General features: G+C 44.7%; 2 pseudogenes; both read right to left on the bottom strand.

Annotated features, from left to right (window-relative positions):
* Positions 1–608: 608 nt before the first annotated feature.
* On the bottom strand, positions 609–1,282 carry LOC110300909 (large ribosomal subunit protein eL15 pseudogene; annotated as a pseudogene).
* A 10,133-nt stretch (positions 1,283–11,415) lies between these two features.
* Positions 11,416–11,811, bottom strand: LOC110300910 (small ribosomal subunit protein eS24 pseudogene; annotated as a pseudogene).
* Between the last annotated feature and the right edge of the window lie 247 nt (positions 11,812–12,058).

Genomic DNA, 12,058 nt, shown 5'->3' with positions numbered 1-12,058 from the left:
TGCAGTTACCTCACTTTGAGAATGTTATAAACTGGCCTCTGGCCACTTCTGCAGAGGCTTTGCTGCCTGGCTCTATGCCAAGTTCTGTCAACGTCACCACCGAGGGTACAAGATGCAGAGCTGGAGCCCCACAAACTCCCAGTGGCTGCCCCTCCTCACCCCGGCACCCGCTCCATGGCTCCATCACCATCACGCCGAACACTACTCTCTGAAATCCCTTTCCAGCCCGAAATCAAGAGTAAAACCCCAGCCAGGTATCGCCCGTGATCACACCTGCAATTCCAGCCTGTGATCTCCGTGTAAGTTCGACACTGGAAGGGGTCAGAGTGGGCTACGCTTCGTGGTTTTCAAAGTAATGGAGTTCTAAGGAAGTGCCTGCTTGGAGACCCACTCTGACCCCTGCTCCCCCCCACCTTTTGATAGGTAAAAATGTAATTAAAAAAAAACTTTTAAAAAGTAAAACGGACGATCCTAGAATGTGGAGGCTTTCATGAACTGCCAGATACTCAAAGGAGGAAGAACTAAGAGTGGATGGAGGTCCAATATGCAGCCAGGGGTTTCCTCATTTCTTCTTCTTCTTCTTTTTTTTTTTGACTGTCCTAAATTGTTTATTGGATATGAATTTTACAAATATCACGTTTATTAGCGTAAAGGTGGAGCTGGAGAATATTGCGCCTTCTCCAGGCTGCACGGCGGGAACCACCAATAGTGTGGTGGAACTTGTGGCCCTTTCCAAGGCCACGGCTCTTTCGGCCAGCAGATGTCAGCCCACGCATCTCTCTGTGTTTGTGGACTGGTTTGGTGATCCACTGGGTGTCAGGATTTCTTCTGATAGCTTTATGGAACGGATCAATGAGGATAACCTCAAAAAATTTATATGTGGAATCTTCACCAACCCAGTAGGAATTCAGGACTCTCAAAGCCCCACAATGGCGCCCAGCTCTCTCCTCAGCAACAGACTGAAGGCTTCGGGCAAATTTCAGCTGGTTAACATCATGGTGGACAGGCTTGCCGTAAGTTGCACCCTTAGGAACTGGGCGTTTATGACCACCACAGCGGACACGAATCCTGTAAATGACAGCCTTGCTTAGCCTTGTACCCCAGTCTTCGAGCTTTATCAGGCTGGGTGGGGCGGGGAGCCCTGTGCAGGCAGAGAGCTGGCGGTATTGCCAGCAGCGGACCCTCAGAAGAAAGCGCATCATGTCGGACTGCTTCTTCCTCCATAGCTCCTGGATGTATTTGTATGCACCCATCTTGGCTCACCTGATGGCCGCCGCCAGAGGAAAGGGGGTTCCTCATTTCTATCTTATGTTATTTTATTGCCTTCGTCTAATTACAAATACAGCCCCAGGGCTGGAGAGGTGGCCCTGGTGTTAAAGAGCCATGGCCAGCTTTTTCCAGAGGATCCATGTTCAATCTCCTGCATCTGTATGTGGCCCACAGCTGTCTGTGACTCCAGTCCCAGGGGATTTGATACCTCTGTAGGCACCAGACACTCATGTGGAGCCCAGACATACACGTGGGCAAGCACACACATGCACGTAAGAAAAATCAAACAAAGTAAACAGCATCTCTGCTTGTTCTTCTGTTCTCTAGGCGCTTCTGGTCAGATGTTTGGGGCAGGGTGGAAGGGCAGCACAGGTGGGAATTCTTTTCTCAGAAAATTCTCTGGGGCGATGCAGCGCTTAAGAGAAAAAGAAGGAAACACCATTGACATGCTCAAGTTGATTTTTTTTTTTTTAAGAAAGAAAAAAAAAGAAAAGAACATGGAACTTGTGTTCAGAATTTTATTTAACTCAATGATCATTTAGGGAACTAGGCACATGTAACAACAGGACCTAAAAAAACAAACTATGAAGTCCAGCTATGGTGGCACATGGTTAGTCTCAGCTGTTGGCTAGTCAAATTCATGGCCACATCAAGTTTCAGGCCAGTCAAGGGTATGCAGTGAGAACTTTGTAGAACAGACTCATTTATAGGTCATCGGGGATAATGAAATGAAGTGAACACACAAAGAACCTTTTCCCCTCCAAAAAGGAAAAAAAATCAGTTTTCAAAAGCAACATGTAATTTGCATGTCTATAGACAAGAACCTTTTTTGTTTTGTTTTATATCACTACTAGTTACCTACAATTTGCTGAGTTGTTAAAATTGCCACTAGTCAAGAAAAAAATATGCGTCAGATGACCTGAGTGTGCCTTCCACCTGTGGCCGCTTCTCACTGAAGTGGAAAGGCCCACTTCATCCAGAAAATGGGGATGTTAAAAACTCTTAGCTGTTGGGTCAGGGGGCTTTTCTCTGAGGCTAGTGCTGAGAAGTGTCTACTGGTGACTTTGATTTAATTATCTTTTCTTTTTTTCTCTCTCACATCTTTTTTTCTCACTTTTTAAAATTAGATATTTTCTTTATTTACATTTCAAATGTTATCCCCTTTCCTAGTTTCCCCTCCAAAAATCCCCATCCCCTCCCCCTCCCCCTGGTCCCCAACTCACCCACTCCCATTCCTGGCCCTGGCATTCCCCTATACTGGGGCATAGAACCTTCACAGAACCAAGGGCCTTTCCTCCCATTGATGACCAATTAGACCATCCTCTGCTATATATGCATCTAGAGCCATGAGTCCCTCCATGTGTTTTCTTTGATTGGTGGTTTAGTCCCTGGGAGCTCTGGGATACTGGTTAGTTCATATTGATGTTCCTCCGATGGGGCTGCAAACCCCTTCAGCTCCTTGGGAACTTTCTCTAGCTCCTTCATTGGGGATCCTGTGCTCCGTCCAAAGGATGACTGTGAGCATCCACTTCTGTATTAGCCAGGAACTGGCAGAGCTTCTCAGAAGACTGCTATATCAGGCTCCTGTCAGCAAGCTCTTGTTGGCATCTACCATAGTGTCTGGGTTTTGGTGGTTGTTTATGGGATGGATCCCTAAGTGAGGCAGTCTCTGGATGGTTGTTCCTTCAGTCTCTGCTCCAAACTTTGTCTCTGTAACTCCTTCCATGGGTATTTTGTTCCCCCTTCTAAGAAGGATTCTGAGTTTCTGGGCCAATATCCACTTATCAGTGAGTGCATATCATGTGTGTTCTTTTGTGATTGGGTTACCTCACTTAGGATGATACCCTCCAAATCCATCCATTTGTCTAAGAATTTCATAAATTCATTGTTTTTAATAGCTGTGACGTATTCTATTGTGGAAATGTACCGTATTTTCTGTATCCATTCCTCTGTTGAGGGACATCTGGGTTCTTTCCAGCTTCTGGCTATTATAAATAAAGCTGCTATAAACATAGTGGAACATGTGTCCTTATTACAAGTTGGAACATCTTCTGGGTATATGCCCAGGAGAGGTATTGCTGGATCTTCCTGTAGAACTATATCCAATTTTCTGAGGAACCACCAAACTGATTTCCAGAGTGGTTGTCCAAACTGATTTCCAGAGTGGTTGTACCAGCTTGCAATCCCACCAGCAATGGAGGAGTATACATCTTTCTCAACATCCTTGCCAGCATTTGCTGTCATCTGAGTTTTTGGTCTTAGCCATTCTGACTGGTGTGAGGTGGAATCTCAAGGTTGTTTTGATGTGCATTTCCCTGATGATTAAGGATGTTGAACATTTTTCCAGGTGCTTCTCAGCCATTTGGTATTCCTCAGTTGAGAATTCTTTGTTTAGCTCTGTACCCCATTTTTAATAGGGTTATTTGGTTTTCTGGAGTCCAATTTCTTGAGTTCTTTATATATATTGGATATTAGCCCCCTATCAGATTTAGGAGTGGTGAAGATCTTTTTCCAATCTGTTGGTGGCCTTTTTGTCTTATTGACGGTGTCCTTTGCCTTTCAGAAGCTTTGCAATTTTTATGAGGTCCCATTTGTCGATTCTTGATCTTATAGCACAAGTCATTGCTGTTCTGTTCAGGAATCTTTCCTCTGTGGTCATATCTTCAAGGCTCTTCCCCACTTTCTCCTCTATAAGTTTCAGTGTCTCTGGTTTTATGTGGAATTCCTTGATCCACTTAGATCTGAGCTTTGTACAAGGAGATAAGAATGGATCAATTCACATTCTTCTACATGGTAACTGCCAGTTGAGCCAGCACCATTTGTTGAAGATGCTGTCTTCTTTCCACTGGATGGATTTAGCTCCTTTGTCAAAGATCAAGTGACCATAGGTGTGTGGGTTCATTTCTGGGTCTTCAGTTCTATTCCATTGATCTACCTGTCTGTCACTGCACCAGTACCATGCAGTTTTTATCACAATTGCTCTGTAGTACAGCTTGAGGTCAGGCATAGTGATTCCACCAGAGTTCTTTTATTGTTGAGAATAGTTTTTGTTATCCTAGATTTTTTGTTATTCTAGATGAATTTGCAAATTGCCCTTTCTAACTCTGTGAAGAATTGAGTTGGAATTTTGATGGGGATTGCATTGAGTCTGTAGATTGGTTTTGGCAAGATAGCCATTTTGACTATATTAATCCTGCCAATCCATGAGCATGGGAGATTTTTTTCCATCTTCTGAGATCTTCGATTTCTTTCTTCAGAGACTTGAAGTTTTTTTTACAGATCTTTCTCTTCCTTAGTTAGAGTCACACCAAGGTATTTTATATTATTTGTGACTATTGTGAAGGGTGTTGTTTCCCTACTTCCTTTCTCAGCCCGTTTATCCTTTGTGTAGAGAAAGGCTACTGATTTGTTTGAGTTAATTTTATATCCAGCTACTTCACTGAAGTTGTTTATTGGGTTTAGGAATTCTCTGGTGGAATTTTTGGGGTCACTTATATATACTATCATATCATCTGCAAATAGTGATATTTTGACTTCTTCCTTTCCAATTTGTATCCCTTTGATCTCCTTTTGTTGTCTAATTGTTCTGGCTAGGACTTCAAGTACTATATTGAATAGATAGGGAGAAAGTGGGCAGCCTTGTCTAGTCCCTGATTTTAGTGGGATTGTTTCAAGTGATTAAGGCCTAGATATCTGCTTTTTAAAAAAAAAGTCTTTTCACTTGTGTTGATGTGTGGACATGCGTGGGAGGCACAAGTTAATGTTGGGGGTTGGGGTGTCTCCCTCTAACACTCTCCATCTGATTCTGATTCTTCTTCTTCTTCTTCTTCTTCATCTTCTTCTTCTTCTTCTTCATCTTCTCCCTTTTCCTCTTCCTCCTCCCCCTCCCCCTCCTCCTCCTTCTTCTTTCTTCTTCTTCTTCTTCTTCTTCTTCTTCTTCTTCTTCTTCTTCTTCTTCTTCTTCTTCTTCTTCATCTTCTCCCTCTTCCTCCTCCCCCTCCCCCCTCCTCCTCTTCCTCCTCCTCCTCCTTCTTCTTCTTTCTTCTTGTTCTTGTTCTTGTTCTTCCTCTTGTTCTTCTTCTTCTTCTTCTTCTTCTTCTTGTTCTTCTTCTTCTTCTTGTTCTTCTTGTTCTTGTTCTTGTTCTTCTTGTTCTTCTTGTTCTTGTTCTTGTTCTTGTTCTTCTTCTTCTTCTTCTTCTTCTTCTTCTTCTCCCTCTTCCTCCTCCTCCTCCTCCTCTTCTTCTTCCTCCTCTTTTTTGAGACATGGTCTCTCTACATAGCCCTGGCTGTCCTAGAACTTACTATGTAGACCAGGCTGGTCTCAAACTCACAGTGATCCACCTGCCTCTGCCTCTCAAGTGCTGAGATCAAAGGCGTCCAGCTCCATCTTGAGGGTCTCTTTCCTGAACCTGAAGCTTGCAGTCAACACATGAATCCTGAGAATTCCCCTGTCTCTACCTCCTCTGTGCTGGGACCACAGACGCTATGTGGGTTTTACAAGAGAGTTGGAGATTCAAACTCAGGACCCCACGCTTTCATGTTGAGCACTTTACCCACCAAACCATCTCCCCAGCCCTGACACCCGCACTTTGAAATGGTTCCACAAGGCACCTCTCTAAGAACTAGCGTGTCGAACATGAGTCACGGTCTATTTTGTGTTGTGATAACAAAACACCCAACACTTGGAACTTCATGAGGAAGATAGATTCATTTGGGTCACAGTTCTGAAGGTTTTCGAGTGTAGGGCTGGTATCCACTAGGGGAAGCACGAAATGAGGGGAAGGGAGAGGGAAGACAGGCTGCTCTTTTTAAAGCAGCCTGCTCCTGTGGGAACCAATCCATTCCCACGAGTCCTGCACCAATCTAACCGGTGGGCTAGAGCCTCATTACTTTCCCTGACCTGCATCTCTTCGATGCTACCATCACACCGGAGAACAAATCCCTAACACATGAAGTGCACTTATGAAGTATAGCAATAAATAAACCTTGCACCTTTCCACCCTAAAGGAGGACTCAGTGCCAGGGAGGATCCAAATACTTAAATACTTTTAAAAACAGGTATTTTTATTTTAGTGCAATCTATGGCATTCCTAGGCAAAGAGTTTATTTTCCCGATTTGATTCTTTGAGCAGTTTCACTGAGCCACAAGTTGCTCTCTCTGGTCCTTGAATATTCTCCCATGATCTGCTGGCTCTTTATCCCTTAGAGCACCCTTTGCTTGCTGAATGTTCCCATCTTCAAGCTGTGGGGTCAGAAAGAGCTTCTGGAGGCCCCTCTTTCCAGGCAGGGGCCTTAGAAGGGATAGACAGTCCTAGGAAGGCAGAGCCAACCAGCAGAGGGCAGCTCAGGCTCCACTATCTGTGCCAGAACACAACTGCGTGCCCTCACCTAGATCCACCTGTTGTAGTTTAGACTAAAATACCAGAAGTTCAGGTCAGCGCACTCAATTTCCCGACCTTCATTTCGTCCCTGGATGAGCTTGGGAAGTCACCCAAGCTCCGGGCAACAAGTGTCCTCATCTGAGAAGCGGCGATGGCACCAACTTCATAAAGACCAGACAAATAAAGCACTTCCTTACTCCTTTAAACTGCTTTTGCCACAGGAGCAGGAAGAGAAACTGAGGTAAGCCCAAAGAGCAGGCTGTCACACGTGACGCCGAATTACCCGCCCCTTTCCTGCGTTGCTCCTGTGTTTACCGCTCACACCGCACAAAATTACGACACGAATTAAGATAGCCCTGTGCCCTCAGAGCTTGCAGACTCAGCAGAAGGCAGCTAGGAAAGGCTGAGATGAAAAAGATGGACGTGGGGTGTGGAGGCAGAAGTAACGCAAAACAGCTTCCCGACTAGGATGATGGTTAGGAAAGGGTTTGGGAAGATGGAAAGCTTTGGAATCGGGGAAGCCAAGGCGGGGAAGAACGTTAGAGGAGACCTTCGAGTCCAAATGTTCCATTTGGAGAGCAGGGCTGGGAGCGAGACAGGAAGTGAGGGGAACGGAGGTTGAAAAGATGGGCGAGGACGGGTCCCAAGAAGCTTTCCTGGCTAGGCATTCGCCATACCACTTACTACGGTAGCCCATTGTCCCCAAACAGTGCCACAACCTCTACTATGGTACAGAGGAGACTCGTTGGTGCTTTTACTCAATCTATGAATGTTGTTAGTTTTTTTTTTTTTTTCCTGACTCGAATTTATGGTGTTACTGATCTTCTAGTGTAGTGGTGCGAGCATGTCATGTATGGATAAATGTTTGCACGTGGGCTTGCACGTTGGGCTTGAGTCTAGAGACTTCATAGAGCCACCAGAGACAGCTTTAAACTTTTAAAACATTTGTTAATTATTATTACTATTAGTATGCATGTTGTGTGGGCGGTACCTCTGTGCACAGGTAGAGGTCAGAGAACAACTTTTGCGTGTCAGTTCTCTCCTTTCACAGTGGGTCCTGGGGATTGAACTCAGGTCATCGGGTTTTTGCAGCAAGTACATGCATCCACTGAGCCCCCTCGCTGGCCCCAGAGGGGACTTTTTTTTTTTTTTAAACTGGAATTGAATGAGGGCATTGTGTTTGCTATGCAAGCACTCTGCCGCTGAGCTATGCCAGGCCCCTTCCAGAGGGGACTTTTAAGGAGAGAAGTGCTTTAAAGTTGTTACAGGGGGAAATTCTAGAATATTCTGGAAGGAGAGCAAGCCCTAACCCAAACTCTGGCATTGAGAGCTATTGAGAACAGAGAGGGTGAATAACCAATAGTATGAAACGCTGAAGAACAACCTGACCCTGGGTCAAATGCTCGGCGAGCTACACCATTCACAGGGCTTAGTGGGTAACAAGGGCCCAATTGCTTATAACAAACAGGCTAGGGACATTAAAGGGAAAACTTGCAATTCTACTTTTCTACCACTAGATGTCGCGCAGGTCTAAGTAAGGTAAAGATCCTTCTCCATTTCCTTTCCTCCTCCGAGCCATAGTGATAGACAAGATACCCAGAATTCAGTTAGTTGCAGATGCGGTTAGGAAAGGTAAGCAAAAGGTGGCCAAGAACTATCTGTGCTAATTAAGATAATAAAGATCGAGGATAAGAGAAATCAAGGCCTGTGATTTGGCGCGGCAGATAAAGGCTCTGTAGGCATCTTTGCAAGCAGGAGGACCCAAATTTGAATTCCCAGAATCCACATAAAGAAGTCCGGTGTGGTGTCTTAGGCTGAAGAACTAGTACTGGGGCGGAGAGACAAAAGTATCCCTGGGACCTTATAGCCAGCAAGATTGGTGAGCTCTAGTTTCAGTAAGAGGCTCCGTCTCAAAACAAGGTAGAGAGAGACGGCATTGGCCTCTGGCTTGGCATTCATGTACACACACACACACACCCACCCACACACACGCACAGGCACATGCACACACATGCACAAATACACACACACACAAAGCATACACATTAAGCTACAAACACACAATTCAATATTTTATCATTGTTTTAGATTAACAACAATTTTACCATAGAAACTTCTGATAATGGAACTAACCTTAGTCCACGAGGGCAGAGGGAACAGAAATGGTGACGGGGTGGGGTGGGGTTGGAACCCCTGTGTGTATGTACAGTGAAGACCACACCGGGACAACTCGTCAGGAGGCAGATCAACTTTACATAGGGTGATTGAAGGCTTATAAAGTTTTGGGGCACTGAGGGCAGGGACACCCAGGATGGGTAAAGGTCACCGGCTGGGGGCTTAGGGTACCTGGCACACCTCATTAGCATGGGAAGCAAGTCAGGAATCTCAGGTCCTGGCCGAACAGGTTTTGTCAGGAGAAAGGGACTTGATCCTCTAAGACTACCTGATATTCCTCAGGTGAGTGTGGGGGCTTAGCATCCCCCAGACAAGGTCAGAGAAAATCTGCTAACCAGGGAGTCTCCATTTTGCACGGAGCTCAGAGGCTGTCCGGTCATGGTAGACTTCAACCTTAACTAGCAGAGTTTTCCCACAAAAACTAGAGAAGAAATTAAAATCACCCGTTAAATCACCATTCATTGCCACACTTACGCTGCGTATTCTCCCTTGGAGATGGAACAGTTTCTGTCTAATCAGGAACTTTTTCACAATTTCCTTTCAGAGAGGACTTCATAAGAGATTTTTTTCTACTTCTATCATGTTTAATGTTTCAAATAGATTTTAAAAACTGGGTGAGGGGGCTGGAGAGATGGCTCAGCTGTTAAGAGCACTGACTGCTCTTCCAGAGGTCCAGAGTTCAAATCCCAGCAACCACATGGTGGCTTACAACCATCTGTAATGGGATCTGATGCCCTCTTCTTTTTTTGGGTTTTGTTTGTTTGTTTGTTTGTTTTTGAGACAGGGTTTCTCTGTATAGCCCTGGCTGTCCTGGAACTCACTTTGTAGACCAGGCTGGCCTCGAACTCAGAAATCCGCCTGCCTCTGCCTCCCGAGGGCTGGGATTAAAGGCGTGTGCCACCACGCCCGGCTTGATGCCCTCTTCTTGTGTGTCTGAAGACAGCTACAGTGTACTTACATATAATGAATAAATCTTTGAAAAAAAAGTTAAAAAAAACTGGTTGAGTGCATATTACTTTTAGCTTCAGATAAAGATATCATGTATATTTAAGAGGCATTTAACTATTATAAGTTATTTTGATGACTTAAAAAAAATGTCAATTCTGGGGGCTGCAAGATGGCTCAGCGGTTAAGAGCACTGACTGTTCTACCGAAGGTCCTGAGTTCAAATCCCAGCAACCACAGGGTGGCTCACAACCACCCATAATGAGATCTGACACCCTCTTCTGGTGAGTCTGAAGACAGCTACAATGTACTTAATTATAATAATAAATAAATAAATCTTTGGGCCTGAGCGAGCAAGGCCAACAGGAGCAAGTGGGGTTGACCAGAGCAAGCACATATACATAAAAAAAATTGTCGATAACTGAGTTGCATATTTTAAAAGAAATTTTATTAGTTTAATAAAAAATACCCATTCATCAATCTACTAGTCCTTATTCTAAATAACATTTTTTTTTCCCGAGTAACTGACTTCTAATCTATATATCTGGTATTACGAAGGACTTTCAGCTGATGTAAGGTGCAAAAATAAAAAATAATGGTTTATAATTTCCTAAACAGAGCCCTTGGGGGTGGTTTTTAGGTGTTTGTACCTCCAGCTCTTCCAGGGCCCAGAGGCCACCTGCTCCCTCTTCCCTCAGCCTCAGAGAGTGTTATCTTAGAATGTGGTGAACTTTGCAAAACCAAATTAATTTTTAAAAGTAAATCTATGCTTGGCAGTTCCTCCAGCTCTCAGAGAAGCTAACTGCAGCACCAAGCAAACACACACAAATGCAGTGGGTTTCGAAACTCCCATGCCCAAGGCAGGGTCACCATGACACAGGTGTGAGGACAGACCATCTGGCAAATCAGAGCTGGACACCCTGCTTCTTCTGGGCAGAAACTCTTTAGACATCAGTCCTAGCAAAGGTCTGCCTTAGCTGGTTGCACCAAAGCCTTAAACCAGGTAATAAAAAGAACAAGAATGAAAACAAAAACCCAGTATTTGGCTCACAATTCTGGTGGCTCAAAAGTCCAACGAGCACGGAGCCAGCCCTGGTAAACCCTTCCCTACCCAGCAACATGATTACATGGTGGAGAATCACCCACGGAAGGGCCAAAGCCATGTGAGAACCTGTGAGAACCTCATGAAATCTTTGAGTGTGGTGACCTCATACCAGGTCCCACCTCTTAAAGGCTTCACCCCATCAGCACCACCACACAGGAGACCAATTTTCTAGGATGTGGGCCATTTGGGAACACATTAAAATGACATCAATGCCGGGCAGTGGTGGTACACGCCTTTAATCCCAGCACTTGGGAGGCAGAGGCAGGTGGATCTCTGAGTTTGAGGCCAGCCTGGTCTACAGAGTGAGTTTCAGGACAGCCAGGGCTACACAGAGAAACCCTGTCTCGAAAAACAAAACAAACAAACAAACAAACAAACAAAAAAGACATCAAGCCAGCAAGGTCCTTCCCTGAAGGGTGTGTGTGTGTGTGTGTGTGTGTGTGTGTGTGTGTATGTGTGTGAGAGAGAGAGAGAGAAACTTTTTAGTTTATTTGTCCTCTCAGAAATCTGCACATCACAGCAGATCAAGTCACCACAGATCTACTCCTTTGGCTTTTTCCCAGGACCAACGTTGGCCTTTGCAGTCCCCCCGACCTTCTTCATTCTGATCTTGTGTTCTTTTCGCTGTTCTGGGGAGGTCTTTTTTTTCTTCTCATAGAGGTACTGTGTCTTGCAAGTCTGTGTGTAGGCTCATTCTTCTTTGTATAATCTAAAGAATCACAGATCATGCCAAAGCCAGTAGTTGTCTTGCCACCACCGAAGTGAGTTCTGAATCTAAATACAAGGATAACATCTGGTGAAGTTTTGTACATATTGACCAGCTGTTCCCGAATTTCCGTCTTTGGTGCTGTTTTCCTTCCCAGGATGAAGGACATCAATGACCATCTGTTTCCTCTGAAGCAGACGGTTGGTCATGAACTTCCTCGTCTGGATGGTTACAGTGCCTGCAGAGGAGGACTTTCCTAAGATTTTATAAAGAAGTTTATCTATCTATCTATCTATCTATCTATCTATCTATCTATCTATCTATCTATCATCTCTGTGTATGTGTGCATATGTATACCATGGCACAACTGTGCAGGTCAGAGGACAACTCTTAGTGGTCAGTTCTTTCTTTCCACCAAGTGCTTCTCTCAAGGATTGAGCTCAGGCTGTCAGAGTTGGTAGCCAGTTGCCTTTACCT

The sequence above is a fragment of the Mus caroli genome, unplaced genomic scaffold, assembly GCF_978045245.1.
Source record: "Mus caroli unplaced genomic scaffold, Mus_caroli_1 scaffold_10, whole genome shotgun sequence".
NCBI classification, from domain to species: Eukaryota; Metazoa; Chordata; class Mammalia; order Rodentia; family Muridae; genus Mus; species Mus caroli.
This window is presented reverse-complemented; position numbering and strand designations above follow the sequence as displayed.